Genomic DNA, 16,248 nt, shown 5'->3' with positions numbered 1-16,248 from the left:
CCCTGAGGATCTCTGCCTTTTGTTTCTTATCTCGAGCCTTTGTAAGAGTTCAAACAGCAAAGAGATGAAAAATCTTCGTGTCAGCTCTCTTTATTGCCCTTTTCCAGAACTGAAGCTGATGGGACTGTGCTTTCTCTCAAATAGCATCTTCATGGGTGTTAGAGGGCCATTAAGTCAGCCTTTGTATTTTAATGTTCCACAATGGCCCAGTTAGTCTTGATAGTTCTTCTAAATGGATGGGGGAAGCACTTTTCATGCCTCGGCTCACAAGTTCAGAGCAGGCATTTTTAGAATTATAAAGCAAAACTTACATATTACCATATAGCGCAGGATGCAGACATCACAAGTGAGATTAATGCATGCAGTAACTTACAAGCATTTCATAGAGTCTAAACACTAAACACATTCTTACAACACTTATCTGGAACAATATTAACATATAAGTGACCTGGTCTGGTTTCCAGCTATGAATGTGTCAGTGCTCAGCTGACCTCTACAGACTTGTCCACAGCTGACACTTGGCTTTCCAACGTCACAGCACCTACTTACCTTCTCTCCAAAACCGCATGCCACTAGTGAAGACAGGAGGCTTCATTCCCTGGACATCCATTGAGCTGTAGTGTTCTACCTACAAAGAAGAAGGCCACTTATGAAATTGCCTAGACTGGTATATATCATCATTTGCAGAACAGATGTAAGGGAAGGCAATCTCCTCTCAAAGACATTCCAGATAGATTTCAGGGTTAATTCTGCTGTGTTATGAGTTGTCAAACATTCCTATGCCACAAGATAAGACAGCTCACTCTACAAGAGCCCTGGCTACCTCTGTAGCCTCCCTTCAAGATGTTCCTATTATAGAAATCTGTAAAATGGCGACTTGGGATCTGCTGCATACCTTTTTAAGACATTATGCTTTGAGCAGGCTCTGCAGAGGTCCTCGCACTCTCGTTCTCAATAAGCACTGCTTGTCAGTCACTCACAGTGGAATACGCATATTGACCAGCACTCAAAGAAGAAAGAGAAATTACTTACCTTGCACAGTGGCTGGAGTTGGAGATGTGGGGTCCCTGTCTATATTCTACTATCCATCCTCCTTCCCCTCTGTGTCAGATCTGAGATGTGATTCCTGGTACAGAAAGAACTGGAGAGGCAGTCTGGCTCCACAACTTCTTATATCCTCTGTTTGGAGCATGAAGGACACAGGCATGGGCAACGGGTATAATAGGCCAGGGGAGGCTCCACTCCCACTTCTGCTCGACCCCCGCCTGCTATTTGCTGCGTCCATCCTCTCCTCCACACTCCACCTGCCTCCCCTGCAAGACCCACCAACACATTGCTCGCCTCTTCCCTCCCTCCTTCTCCCTCACAAGTCCCCAACCACTTGCCACATCCCTCCGGCAGTGGGGGGGAGGGAGTATCAAGTGGGGGCAGGGCCAGGGCAGAGCAGTGATGGAGTGTGGGTGGGGCCATGGGCGGAATTTGCGGGACAGGGAGCTAGTCTCCCCCAGAGGAAGCTTCGTCCTCCTCCCGTGGGTGCAGGTGCAGACCAATGGACATGACCAGCAAAAATTTTGTAGTCTCAGGCACATGGAATGCGCACCACAGTGGAATACACATCTTGAAGAATTCCAGTTACCACTCTCTTTTTCAGCCATTCTGTCTTTTTTTTCCTCTCTCCATTTTTAGATTTTTTAAATCATAGATAATACTAGTCCTGACATAAGTGCAGGGGACTGGACTAGAGACCTCTTCCAGTCCTACGAGTCTATGATTACATGTGCTTCAAACTATTGATTTATTTACCTGACTTAATCTGCCACTACCCAATTTTCTACATTATATAGATATGTATGAATTTTCAAAACAGAAAATTAACATGAAATGTTAATGAAAATTTTATTGTTATTGCAAATTTCCACCATAATTTTATATTATACTAGGTAGTACTACCTTAATACAAGGATAACACTACCTCCCTGACTAATCTATATTCTTATTCACAGAAGTTTCACATAGTTCACATATATGTTACAGTATAATATATATTTCTATGGCTTCTGCTAAGACCATTATTTTCAACAGGTTGCAGTGTCCAAGGAAACACATGATGTCACTTCCTTCAAATTCCTTGTAAATATTGTTAAAGAATCATGCTAGAAATGTTTATATAGTCATTTTGAAATTGTTCTGATTTACCTTCTCTTTAAAAATGTTTCAGTTATCCAATCAGAGAGTAGAAACACAATTGTGACTAATCTCACAGCAAAATTAGTGAATAGTTGAAGATCTAGCCAAAGCAACTGTCTTAATTTAGATTGTAGGCCCTAGATCCTCAAAGCTATTTAGATGTGTAACTAAGCATCTGGGCCTAAGCTCTTAAGAGCAAGGACAGTCTTTTACTACAAATGTGTAGCGTGGATAGCGCAACTGGGGCTCAGTCTGATTTAGGCCTCTAGGTGTTATTGTAATACAAATGATAAATAATAATAGTTTGCAAACAACCCCTGGGTTTAATATATTTGGTTTTAAATGTTTGTTGAAAACTGAAAAAGTCATACAAATCAAAGTCTGTTCCTGGATAATGCATGCACAAAAAAGGGCTACATTTACTGAATTAATTACTTACTTGTTGAAATATTTGCATGCAATGATAATGGAAGAATAAATCTGAATCCCTAGTGATGTAGTGTGAGGTCATGGAAGATTACTTTGCTGTAAATGACATTTTCCTGTAGGTTAAGAAGCTGAGTGTTTATATCCAAATTTCAGACTAAGTAATTAATCAATCAATTATTGTCAAAAATGACTGAAAACTGATAAAAGAAATAAATGTTGTTTGTAATTTGTTCAAAGGTTACTGTTTAGTTACATTACGAGCCTACATTATATCATATTATTGATCCAATTACGGTATGTGCAACAGGTCTGTGTTTATTGTGCATGAAGTATATAATTCAGAAGGCATAGGATAAAGGTCTAAGTCCAAAAAAACATTTCTGTTGTTAACTGGCCTATCTGATATCTCTAAGTATTGAGTCCTGATCCAAAGCCTCTTAAAGTAAATGGGAGTCCTTCTACTGTCTTCAGTGTATTGGATCAAGCCCTTGGGAGTCTATGCAACAAAAACAAATACAAGTAACAAGACAAATGTGCATATTCCAAATGCATTCCTCATGTGGTGCTTCTATTCACAGCAGTGGAAGTTACACGCATGGAATGAGTGCAGAGAACTGTATGAGTCACAAATGACTCAGAGTAAAAGACATTCTGCAGGTTTCCCAAAAACAATTTGTAAAATGAACTCACTGTTTTAGTTTTCTATCGAGCTGTAATTTCTGAGGATGTTCTTGTCCAAGGGAAGAGTCTAACTAAATGGAAGACCTTGAAAACAGAACCTACAGACTTTCTCCACTGTGCTGGATTCACAGATGATGCAAAGTATAAAGACCTTCCCCTGAAATAAATTGTAAGCTCTGGGAGAGGCAGGCCTGCTAAATGCAGAGAGAAGGAGACAGATTTTGTTACCATGAGCATAAAAAAAAATCTGGCAGCAATCCTTGCAACCACAGAACAGCACAGAGTAATGATAGTTATATTTTAAGAATTTCTGAGAGGGCACATTTAACATCTTATGAGCAACACCTGACAATATATAGTCACCCTCTCTTCCTATAAAATTCTTACTTTTAAATAGCTTTTACTCTGACCTTGCAAAGTAGACACTGCAATAGTTAGTTATTTTCAATGCCTTCCCTAAATCTAGCCTAAGATTTTACCTACATTAGCAAAAAATATTAGGGATGTGTAAAGGGAATTGAATGCCTAACACTTATTGAATTTCAATGGGAGTTGGGACTAACTCCCACAGGCCCATTTGAAAAATACCAGCCTACCCCCTTTATGTGGGAAATATACATTTACCACAGCCTCAGATGATACGGACTTTGTCCAGGCTAATAGCTGCATCCCAAAATGCTTGAGCAGCAGCATAGACCTGAAGGAAATGATGAGTTACACATACTTCATTGGTCTAACTCTACTGTGTCATTCCCAAATAGGTTTCACAGGATTCAACTCATCATCCAAAAGAATGAGAGACCTTGAAGTTGACTTTATTTTGGAAATTTACATGGACTACAGGCATGATGCTGCTAACATGGAAGTCAATAGGTGTTTTGCCATCATTGACTTCACTGAGAGCAGGAACAATCACATGTGAATTCCCATGCTTCGTTTTCTACATTTTTCTTGGAATGGTAATGCTCAAGAGGATGACTAATGTAACATTAGATTCATGGACAGTTGATGTCCTTCTTTTATTTTTGGGTCAATTCAACAACTCCATCACTCAGATCTCAGAATGGTTGATTCCATGCGGATCTGCAAGGGTAGTGATAAATTCCCCTTTAATTCTTCAGAACAGTTTATTTCAGTGAAGTCTCACTACTTTTTGATACACTGTGGGGTTTCTGGGATTGGTTTTTTCCCCCTTTTTTGAAGTGAGGGAAAAGCTATAAATTTACATAATTGCCTCATAAAACTTAAACTGTATGCTCATTCCTAATTGATTTCATAGTGATGCCTTCATGGTTGCTTGGGGACTGGGACATGTCACTCACTCTAAAAGACCTTTGGTTTATCTCAATGACATTATTAGATAACTATAACTATAACATTCAATTTATGCTGTACTAGAGATGATGGTATAACAGAATTTATCTTTTATTCATGTGAAAAGCTTACTGACTCAGGACCATATTTTTAGGGTTTTTAGGTTCCTAAAGATGCAGATAAGTGCTTAGCAGGATTTTTCTTAGGTGCCTAAATACCTTTAAAAATCTTGCCACTAGTAAATATTTCTAAGTGCCTCTTGGAAATCTTTATTTTTATGCACCTCAGTTTTTCTAATTAAACCAGTGGTGGTTCACCAGAGAGACTTGACAGCTAGTATGAGGTGAGGAAGAGAGAATGGTGACAAAATACGTTACATAGCTAAATATGGAGCTTTATGTGTGGCAACAGTAAACTCCTTACTGCAAAGAAAAGCATGCAGAGGACTCAGAGGACACAGCGTGGCAAGTTCCCAGTGAAATCTCAGATTTTATCTTCATCCTCTAGTCTACGCCTTTGTATTTCTTCCACAATAATTTTATTTCATTACAGTTTTCTTCCTTTTGGTTCTCAGAATCTTGTATTTATTCTTCTCCTCAAGTATATTTACTACAATTTTCCTACTAAATTATAAATATTCAATCTAGTGTTTTGCTCTTGTACACGCTAAGATATTTCAGTGAAATGAGAGATCATGATATATTCTTAAAGCATCTTAATATGGGCCAACCAAGTGTCAAAAGAGAAAAGAGCCATAAATCATGCAGACTGATTGGTATATCTTTCATTGAAAATCTTAACACTTCCCTAAGTTCTTAAAGCTGAAGCCTGGGGTAGAAATATCTTTTTATTCACCTTTATTATTCGGTTTCTATGCAATTTGAATACCAGCTGCTTGGCAAAATATGCAAATTCCATATGCCACAGATATCCTGCAATTTATAGATTTAGGATTCCTTGGAGATCATCTGCCAAATCAACTAATGACATTGGGGGTGTGGAGGTCAAGCCATTGGTGGCATTTCTTGCCCAGAAAAATGACACATCTGGTGACACTTGCTATAAACCGTCCACCCCACTCCACCCAGAGGATGGTAAGCGGTGGTGATACTGGAATGGGTATGTCATGGATATTTATACTGTGGAATACAATACTTCTAAATCTATTTGTACTTAAAGTAAAAAACAAATGAGGAAATTTCACTAAGAAGTAAAGCTAGAGGAAATCATATCTGACAAGATGAACTTGTTGTACAGAGGAAACAAGTCACTAATGACAATCATTTACAGAGGCATAAAAATACAGATCATTAAATAACCTGGAACTATAGTTTATTTGGTTTTGGTCATACCAACTTGTGAGTATACACAAATGTAAAGAAGATTTTTATTTAGGTAAGATGACTTTGATCATATGGCATCCTGCCAGAACAGTGAATGGGAGTTTGCACTCTTTTAAATTATCCAAAACTTAGTAACTAATAACAATCTGATTTCCTTTGGAAAATCATTGTTATTGCTCTTTTTTCAAATGTTCCCATATTTCTTGTATTGCAAGATATTCATTTATGATAAAGTGTACAACAGGGCTTCCTATTTCTCAGATCTTGTCATGAGATTATGTTCTATTACTTTCCTATCACTCTGAAGCATTTCATTTATTTTTCTTTTTGTCAGTACATTGCCTACAATAACTTCAGGCAGATTTCCATGTAACAGACTCAGTTTTCGTGACTCTAGAACAAGACAGGTCTTTGAGAATCAGATAATATTCAGATCCATCCTCACATTTCCCTGGACCTGTCTCCATTTTGCTCTAATAAATTATATGTATTTCTGTTGCATGTAAATCTTCAGAAGCTGTATACTTTTCACTGATACTGATCACATTATGTTTTATTCTATCTCATTTGAAACAATGGCATTCTCTACTCTAATCATGACTGTCTATATACAAAAACTGGGCCAAGTGCAACCTGAAGTAAGTGGACACAATTCCCACAGTTGTTTCTGGGCCACATAGGGCTGGGCCAATGGATGAAAGACAAAGCTATACAGATTCAGACTTGAAATATATTGCAAACTTTTAACAGTGAAGGTAATTGAACATTGGAATAACTTACCACGGGAGGTGGTGGAGTATCCATAACTTCAGGTCTTCAAGACTGGATATCTTTCTAAAAACATATGCTGTGGTTCAAACAAAAGCTATGAGCTTGATACAGAATTACTGGAGGAGGTCCTTTGGCCTGTGTTATGCTAGAGGTCAAACTAGACAGTTATAATAGTTCATTCTGGCCTTAAGGTCTATGAATCTAGAAAGTGATATAAAGAACATAACACATGTAAGCTGTTTAGGAAATGGGTGTAAGCAACGAAATATTATTATTTACATCCTTATGACATTCAGTCACTTCTGTGAGGAATGGTGAAAGTGTTAGGTAGCAGAAAATATAACTACAAGGAGGATCTTAGAATCATTCCCAAACACACACATCAGACCAAATTCTGATCTCTGTTATACCAGTGCAATACTATTCTTCAGTGAGAGTGCACTTGTGTAACGAAGAACAGAATTTCACGCACAAACTTTAACTTACATTGCACCATTCCCTACAAAACTCAGATCTGACATAAGTGGACAAAACACACCCATTTTCAGTGGGAGTTGCACCTGCTTACGTGAAACAATTAAGATGCCTGTACACCAGAGCAAAGAGCCTGGATAACAAAATAGAGGACCTAGAACTAATGGTACAGGGAGTGAAACCAGCATTATAGGGTGGAATAGTATTCATGGTTGGAATACAGGTATTGTAGGATATGTACTGTGCAGGAAAGACTGAAATAAAGGTAAAGGTGGTGGAATAGCATTGTATATAATGACAAGGTAGACTGTAAAGAAATAAGAAGTGATGAAATGGATAAAACAGAATCTGTTTTCGTCAAAATCACTTTGGGGAAGAATGGTAACAGATGCCCCACTGACAAAGGAAATGCTGTTGAGCTAATCTACCTGGATTTCAGTAAAGCATTTGATACAGTTCCACATAGGAAATTATTAGTTAAATTGGAGAACATGGGGGTTAATACAAGAATCAAAAGGTGGGTAAGGAAATGATAAAAGGAAAACTACAATGGATCCTACTGTAAAGCTGGAAGGAGGTTACTAGTGGAGCTCCTCAAGGATTGTTATTGGGACTAATCTTATTTAACATTTTCATTAATGACATCGACACAAAAAGTGGGAGTGTGCTAATAAAATTTGCTGATGACACAAAGTTGGAAGGTATTACCAGTACAGAGGAAGACCAAAATATCATACAAGAAGATCTGGATGACCTTGAAAACCAGACTAATAGAAATTGAATTAAATTTAATATGCAAAGTGCAAGATCATGCACGTAGGGGTTAACAACAAGTATTTCTACTATAAGCTGGGGACATATTAGTTGGAAGAGACAGAGTAGGAGAAAGAGATGGATGTAACAATCACAGGATCAATATGAACCACTAGTGCAATGTAGCCATGAAAAGGATAATGCAAACCTAGGATGCATGAGGTGAGTATTTCTAGTAGAGATAGGGAAGTGTTACGGTCATTGTACAAGGCACAGGTGAGACCTCATCTGGAATGGCATGTGCAGTTCTGATCTCCCATGTTTAAGAAAGATGGATTCAAACTGAAACGGGTTCAGAGAAAGGCTACTAGGATGATCAGAGGAATGGAGAACCTGCCTTATGAGAGGAGACATAAGGAGATTGGCTTGTTTAGCCTAACAAAATGAAAGCTGACGGGAGATAGGATTACTCTCTATAAACACATCAAAAGTATAAACACTGGGAAGGGAGAGGAGTTAAGGGCCAATGTTGGTACAAAAGCAAATGGACATAAACTGACCATCAACAAATTGAAGCTTGAAGTTAGATGAAGGTTTCTAACAATCAAAGACATGAAATTCTGGAACAGCCCTCCAAGAGAAATAGTGGGGGCAAACAACCCCAAACTTGATACACTTAAGGAGGTGATGGTATGATGAGGTTGCCTACTATGGTGCATCCACAAATATCTCCAATGGCCAGAGATGGAACTCTAGATGGAGAGGGCTCTCAGTTACTAAAGAGAATTCTTTCCAAGATGTCTGGCTGATGGGTCTCACTCACATCCTTAGGGTCCAGCTGATTGCCAGATATTGGTTCGGGAAGAAATTTCCCCCCAGTTCAGATTGGCAGAGACTCTGGAGAGGGAACTTTACCTTTTTCTGCAGCAAGGGCTACTAGGGGTGTGAATCACTTTCTGGTTTGAACTAGAGTAAATGGTAGATTCTCTGTGATTTGAAGTCTGTAAATCAAGTTTTGAGGACTTCAGTAACTCACCCAGAGGTTATGTACCTATTGTAGAAGTGGATGGCCTGTAATGTGCAGGAGGTCAGACTAGATGATCATGATGGTCCCTTCTTGCCTTAAAGTCTGAGTCTAGGAGACAATACAGTTGGTGGTGTTATACGTATATTTTGCCCCTTTTGTCCCCTGCTGTAAGACCTTCATAACACTGCAAGAGGAACATTTATAACCTTTGTTTAAAACTTCAGAGAATTTCAGGCCATACCCTTTAACATACATTCTCTATCAGAAACTTGATGTTTTAAAAATAAGGAATGGTTTAAAAATATTCAAGCTGACAGTCTCTTCAAATGCAGGCAACAGGTCTTTAAAATAATATACAATGCACAACTAAGTAATATTTTGAACAGGGTATAAATCACACTGTGTAACTTAATTATTCAACTCACTCTTAAATTTTGAACACAATTAACTATGGATGCCAAAATGGTCACAACAATTAGAAAACTAATAGAGGATCATCGAGATTTAACAGCCCCCTTTAGTTAGGTTTTGCCACTGTCAGATAAACCAACACCCCTGTTATGAAAACGGCCCGTCCCTTCCCATCTCCTGCCCAAAGCTCTACTATGACTCTGCAAATGTTCCCCATGTGAATGCTTTTAAAAGCCTTCCTTTGTCACCTCTGTTCTTTGTCCTGCGTGGGAATTTTCCACTCTTCCTCTTCACCAGTTTTAGCCAACCCATTATCAGTCAGGTGTTTCCACCTGAATAGGTGACCATTTAAGGTCTAACAAACAACCATTGTCCCTGGTCTGGCAGAGATATTCTTACAGCCCTGTCAGCCATGGTGGATTCCACATTTACATAGAGGCATTCAATCATAAAGCAATTTTCATAGCCTATGGGTACACTACAGAGCTTACAGTAGGGCAGCAGCACCGATGCAGCTGCACCGCTATAGCTCTGCTAGTGTAGATGCTCTCAGTCAAGAGTCCCCAAACTTTTCATCTCGTGCGCACCCCTTACCAGTAATAGAATGTGTCCACACACCCCACCAGGCCAGGTACAGGGGCCGGGAGCCGAGAGTAGGGGCTGGTGGCTGAGAGCGAGGTCTGGGGGCCAGTAGCTGAGAGTGCGGGCCATGGGCCAAACCACAGCTGGGGCTGTGGCTGTGATCAGGGCAGAGGGTTGAACCGCAGCTGGGGGCTGAGAGAGGAGCCAGGGGCTGTGTTGCATCCGGGGCTGGGGCGGGGGTTGAGCCACAGCCAGGGGCCAAGAGTGGATCTGGGCCGCACTGTGGCAGGTGGCTGGGACTGGGAGCAGAGCAGAGCTGGGGGTAGAGCAGGGTTGGGTACTCATGAGGGCTGGCCCAGGCCCCACCATGCTCCACAGACATTCCTCTGTGCTGCTCTAAGGGGGGCACGCCCCTCAGTTTGTGGACCACTGCTCTAAGTGGACAGGAGAGAATTCTCCTGCCAACTTAATTACTCCAGCCCCGATGAGAGGTGGTAGCTATGTCAGAGGGAGTTCTTAGGTCGGTGTCACTTATTTCACTCAGGGGAGTGGCTCATTCACTCCCCTGAGCGACATAACTTATATGGACTTAAGCAGTAGTGTGTATATAGCCATAGTAACAGCAATTTTCATAGTAATAATTTCAAAACATCAACCATAATTAATAAGTTGTGCAGACTAATATAAGTGTGTGCAAGTCCCTCGTCTTCAGTGGGAGTTGTGTTTCATTAAATGAGTTCTATTTGGATGCCAAAGAACACCACGGTAATTTCCTTGTTTCACCAAAGCACCACAATTTACACTATTTTGTTGCTGACGCCCATTTTCTGACCAACTGACAGTGTACAACTTCAGCCTTCATGTTGTCATTTCTGAACTGGGCCAACTATCTAGTTATTAAGATTGCTTGTCAGTGTGGTGGTGTCAGCCTCAAAGGGCTTTTGGTTAACTTAGGCCTGATCCTGCTCACAATGAAGTCAGTGGCAGTTTTGTCATTTACTTCAATGGGAGCACATTCAGAGCAGACTCATGCTTCCCTTTGACTTTGCTTTTCCTCCTCTTCAGTCTCATTCTCCTCCAGCTCTTGAAAAATTGTAAGAGACTGATTCTTAACATATGTTTCCAATGAATGCTTGGTTGGCACATCTGAAAATATTACCATCTACTTCTTCCCTAATAGATTCTGGTGTTTTTATATTGTGGAAATTTAATAAACAGATTTGTATTTTAGAAAAGGAAATGTCAGCAAGATGTGTGGGATAGGAAAGGGCCTACAGTATAACCCATATTCTTCAAATGCAATTGTTTCCTTTCAAAGTAGCACAGCTGTTCAGCAATCAAGGACTATCTGTATTCCATATGCTAAAGCCAGATGTCTATGTTATTTGCGTGTAAGTCACCAATGCAAGAGTATTCAGAATAGTCAGACCATATTTGGGGGAGGGCAGTGTCCAGGGAACTGAAGTGGGAAGAGTTTCCAGCACTGTTCTGAGCCAAACTGGTAATTAATCCTTTCTTTAGGGACTAGGAAAAGCCTTGCATTTTGTGAAGAGCTAACTCCTTTCATAACCAATAAAGCCACAAAGAACAAAACCCTATTGTAAAACAGCCACTGTAGTTTAAGCTGCCATAGTCTTCAGGGGATGCTTCAGTAACAGCTCTAACACTTGGTGTGGATCAAAGCTGTAAGTGCTGAATCACACGATTACCAAGGTAGGGGCATAATGATTTATAGACAGATCCACAAACAGACATTTGAAAAAGGCCCCTCTATTCTCCAACACACAATTTGCTTCCTTTCTTCCCCACATTCTATATTGTATCTTCTCACTCACTCCACCCCATTACCAAGCCGAGCCACATGAAATACTCACCATATGCACCTCCCTCTTCTGGCCCTGCTAGCACCCTACATCAACCTTGTACCACTTCCAGCCTAGCACCAGCATTATTCATTCCCATCCATGGGACTGGCATCTGCAGGAGATTTGGATGGCTGAAAGCTGTTTCTCTCTTGGCCAGGGGCATTGGAATAGTTTTTATAGTGGGGGACTGAAAGCTATTGAACAAAACCATAAACCTTGCATATGATGGAAACCACTTCAAGACGGGGGTACTGCTGCATCCCCAGCATCCCTAGTTCCAGCACTTGTGCTCTTGGCTGCCTTTGTGGTGCAGAAAAGTTCTCCCTCTCCAAGCTCATTGTAGGGACTGAGAATTCCTCCCTCATCCTCCCCACAGACTGCATGGGAAAGGGAGACGAGTGGATGGGTCTGCTCCACCAGCAGAGTCTCTGTCTCCCGGAGCATGGAGGCCACATCAGGGTTAGGAGATGGGAGGGACTGACGTTTTTCTCTCTGCTCCTCTCTATGGGGAAAAAGCTGAGGGGAAGGAGTTACTGTTAGGAGTTGCAGTGAGGTAGTTATGCTCTGAGTTCCTCTGCTTCTATCTGTGCTACTTTCAGCATGGTTAGAGGTTTGGACAAAGGACAACACAGGCAGAAAAATTAGACCAAAGATTCCCTCATTGCACTGGTCCTGCACTCAGCTGGGGAGTGGCACAGCCTACTAGCATGCTGGGACAACACACTAAGTGTGGGCAGGATTTACACCCCTGTATCAGAGGTTATCAATTTTCTCATGTCCCAGAAAGTTGATTCTCTGGAGAAAACCATTTCTGAGATAAACCAAAATCTCCAACAGTTGAAGTCTCGATTAATCAGAAGGAATGGGAAGGTTTCCAATGTGGCACTGCCACCAGTAGGAAAACTCAGTGACATGGTCATTGGCCTTGTGAAAGGAAATTCTATGCAGGAAGCAAAAAGGACCCTTGGAAAACAAGACCAGGGGGCGGGGGTGAAATAGGTTGAGGGACTCCTGCAAAGAACTGGGAGAACGTTTTATGGAATGGAATTCTGGGGGTCCATCAGCCACCAAACTGTCTCTCTCCAAACACACACACACCCATATAGCAAGAAAACAACTGTTCAACTAGCTCATCTTACTCTCCTAATCTTCTGCAGTTCTATACAGCTGGTTCTGATTGCACTAGCAGTCTGAAAGCCACAAGGTTCCCCTGGTTTGGCAAATGAGTATGGAGCAGGTCAAGTGAGGGGGAGAAAGTCGCACATTGAATCATGGGTACAAGAGCCAACTGAATGACTTCACAGGGTTACCCAGAGCTGGATCCAGCCTTGTACGCACTTTGAAAGCAGGCCCACCCAATCAGATTTTAAGCAAATCATCCCACGTTTTTATCATCCTCTGTTTCGCTTGTGGCACAAGGCTTGTGCCCATCCGTGTCAATCACAGGCCCTGCCAAAAATTCAGTTCTGGCTATGCCTCTGCTTGTACTTCTGTGAGTGAAAGAATACAGATTCTTCTGCTTCTATGAAAACCAGACTTGAAAAATCACATACCAAGATAATTCAGTGAGCATTTTTTTCTGGGTTCTATACCATTGCTGGTTAAGAAACACAAATCTGTTCTCTGGTGTTAAAATGAGTCTATGTTCTCGGTGATATGATGATGTCCTTTTTATTCCTTGTGAAGCTAAAAATGGTTGTTGGAGGACACGCTTACATTTTTCCTTCTCTGGAAGATGCCAGATAGTTTGTTGAGTACTGCAGGAGATGAATCTTAGAAGAAAGAGATGGATCCTACTTCTAAGTACTGTAGGCAGTTCTAAACTTGGGTTTGAAAATGTTTTATAGTGTTGTTGGGCCAGATTTTTTGAGGTATTCAAGTGCCTAATTTCTATTGAAATAAATAGGAGTTAGGTGCATAGGCACTTTGGAAAATCCCACAAGCACCGTAGGCAACTAAATACCTTTAAAAATCTGGCCTGAAGTGTGAAAATCACTTTTGAAAATGCGACTTAGGAGCCTAAGTTACTTAGGCACTTTCAAAAGTTTTGCCCTTAGTACATTTTATTGTTACATATTTGTTTTCTCTCTGTCACTGTCCTACATTTAACATTTAGGAAACCATGATGAAATAATTTCCTAATTCAGTATATTCTTTCAAATCCAGAGTGGTTTAGTTACAGGTCAACCAGGCAATTACAGTAATTCACCACCATCACCTGCACACACCACTGGTTCTTGTCAAAAATATGGTCTTCTGCTGTAACAGAAATGGACGTCTATTTTAAGACATTCCCTGTAACAAACCTAATGTGAGTGTGCACTTCATCAGAACAAACTTTTGCGGTTCAGACTATTCTCCCCCGGGTTAGAATGAATCACACGTGACAGATGTTAATCACATCCCTTAATATGGCACTGCAAAGCACTCAGATACTATGGTGATAAAGGCAATAGAAGAACCTTTATAGAATAGTTCTTTTTTCAGACCAAACTTACCAATGTTATTGTTAAACTTATACATTGTCCCCCATACTTACTAATATTCTGTTACTGTTAAAGTATTTAAAAATCAATGAAGAGAAAGGTTCGGGGGAAAGTTTAAAGAAAACTTATCAGGGACCCAAAAGTACTGTAGGATCTGTTGAGACAGCAAAACTCCTCTTTCCCAGCTTCTCGCAGGGAGAACACAAAACCACCCACAATCCTGCAGTTCATCAAAGAGCAGCTAATCATTTCTAGTGCATCTTTGTTCTAAGGCTTTTTGGCAGTTTTATACAGAGGGCTAAATACATTCCTGGTGTAACCCACTACAGTCAGTGAACTTGCACTAGGGATGAATGTGACCATATATGATCTAAACCAGCGGTTCTCAACCGGTACCACCGGTGGTACTTTGCAGAAGGCTGGGTGGTATGCGAGCCGTACCATGCCGCCGAATCCGCCGCCGGAAGTGCCCACCCAGGCACCCTCGGGAAACCCTGCCGCCAAAAAGGGGAAAATGGCGGAAGGGTTTCGGCGGAGGATATTGTTCCCCCCATGTAACCCGCCGCAAGTCGTCCCCCCTGCCGCCGCCGTGAAACCCCGCCGCCGCCGAAAGACCCCCCCCCCCCCCCTTTTTCTCCCCGAGTGGTACTCAGGTCAGGTACAGTCAGGTCAGACTGTACCTGACCCGAGTGGTACTTGGGAAAAAAAGGTTGAGAACCACTAATCTAAACTATTCATTAAGAACAACTAATTACTCTACTTTAAAATTATTTGCATTAAAACAAATAAGTGTTTCTTCATGTTTTGGTTTTTTAAACCCCTAAATATCTACTTCACAATAACTATTACGCAGATCCTAGGAATAAATTACCATCCTTGGACCACATATGAAGAAAATTTAACTCTTGATTACAGAATAAAAAGGTTCAAGGGTCAGAGACTTGGGTAATATTCTCTTTTCAACAGTAAGATTTTCATAATGAGAAATACATCTCACCATATTTTAAAGAAACTTCTGACTCAGGCATAGTCAGTATACCCAGGCCCTTTTTTGCTTCCACCTGAATCAGGGGACTTTTGTATGTAAGGCAAGTAGTTAACTACTGCACTAATCTCTATCATCTACTTCAAGACTTTATCAGGCCATTCTGATTTATCTTTGTCAAAAAATAAGCCCTTTGGCTACAGCCTTACTTTCCCTGCAGGTGTCAAAAAATGCCAAATTGTAATTTATAAAACACAAGATGACAGAATCCCATTTGTACAATACTTCTTGATGCCAAAAGGCAATCTTATTACAAATATCACAACCTTCTCACAGCATTTGCTGTATTATTTTCTGGGTGGTCTGAGAAGTTGATTCAGAGAATAATGCCACAACAGCAACTTGTAGTTCCTAAGGCCAAATATCCAGATGTGTCAATAATCAGTGCAAATTGGAAACAGATGTAGGTCCTTGCTGAATAATAAAATGTAATGAAAATACTTCCTTTGCTCTTTTGTGCTTTCACACACACAAGAATTTATGTCTTCCATATTTTTAATGGGTCCATTTATTCACCGCTTGATTTTTCTGTCACCAAGATCTTCCACAATCTTGATGAGAGTAGCCATTCTACAGTGAACTAGTAAGATTAATACATCTATAGAAATTGCTTAATGTCTGGTGAGATTGGTTCTATCTGATCATTTTCTTTTATGAGATAACTTTCATTAATAGGACAAGGTGAAAATAGTGCAAGACCAATGAAAAGGATGTGGTATTCCTCAGAATAAGCTATAGCTAGGCTTTAAAGGATTAGATTTTTATTGGTAAATGTTGATTTCATCGTACACCAAAGAAAAAATATTTCCATCAATCATCTAAATTTGCAGATAGCCAAAGTAAAAAAAAAAATGCTGCTTGAGAACACAGAGTCAAAATC

Source organism: Emydura macquarii, unplaced genomic scaffold (genome assembly GCF_026122565.2).
Source record: "Emydura macquarii macquarii isolate MOO-44397 ecotype Brisbane River unplaced genomic scaffold, CSIRO-AGI_Emac_v2 contig_2473, whole genome shotgun sequence".
Classification (NCBI taxonomy): domain Eukaryota; kingdom Metazoa; phylum Chordata; order Testudines; family Chelidae; genus Emydura; species Emydura macquarii.
The sequence above is the reverse complement of the archived record's forward strand: the minus strand, read 5'-3'. Positions refer to the sequence as shown.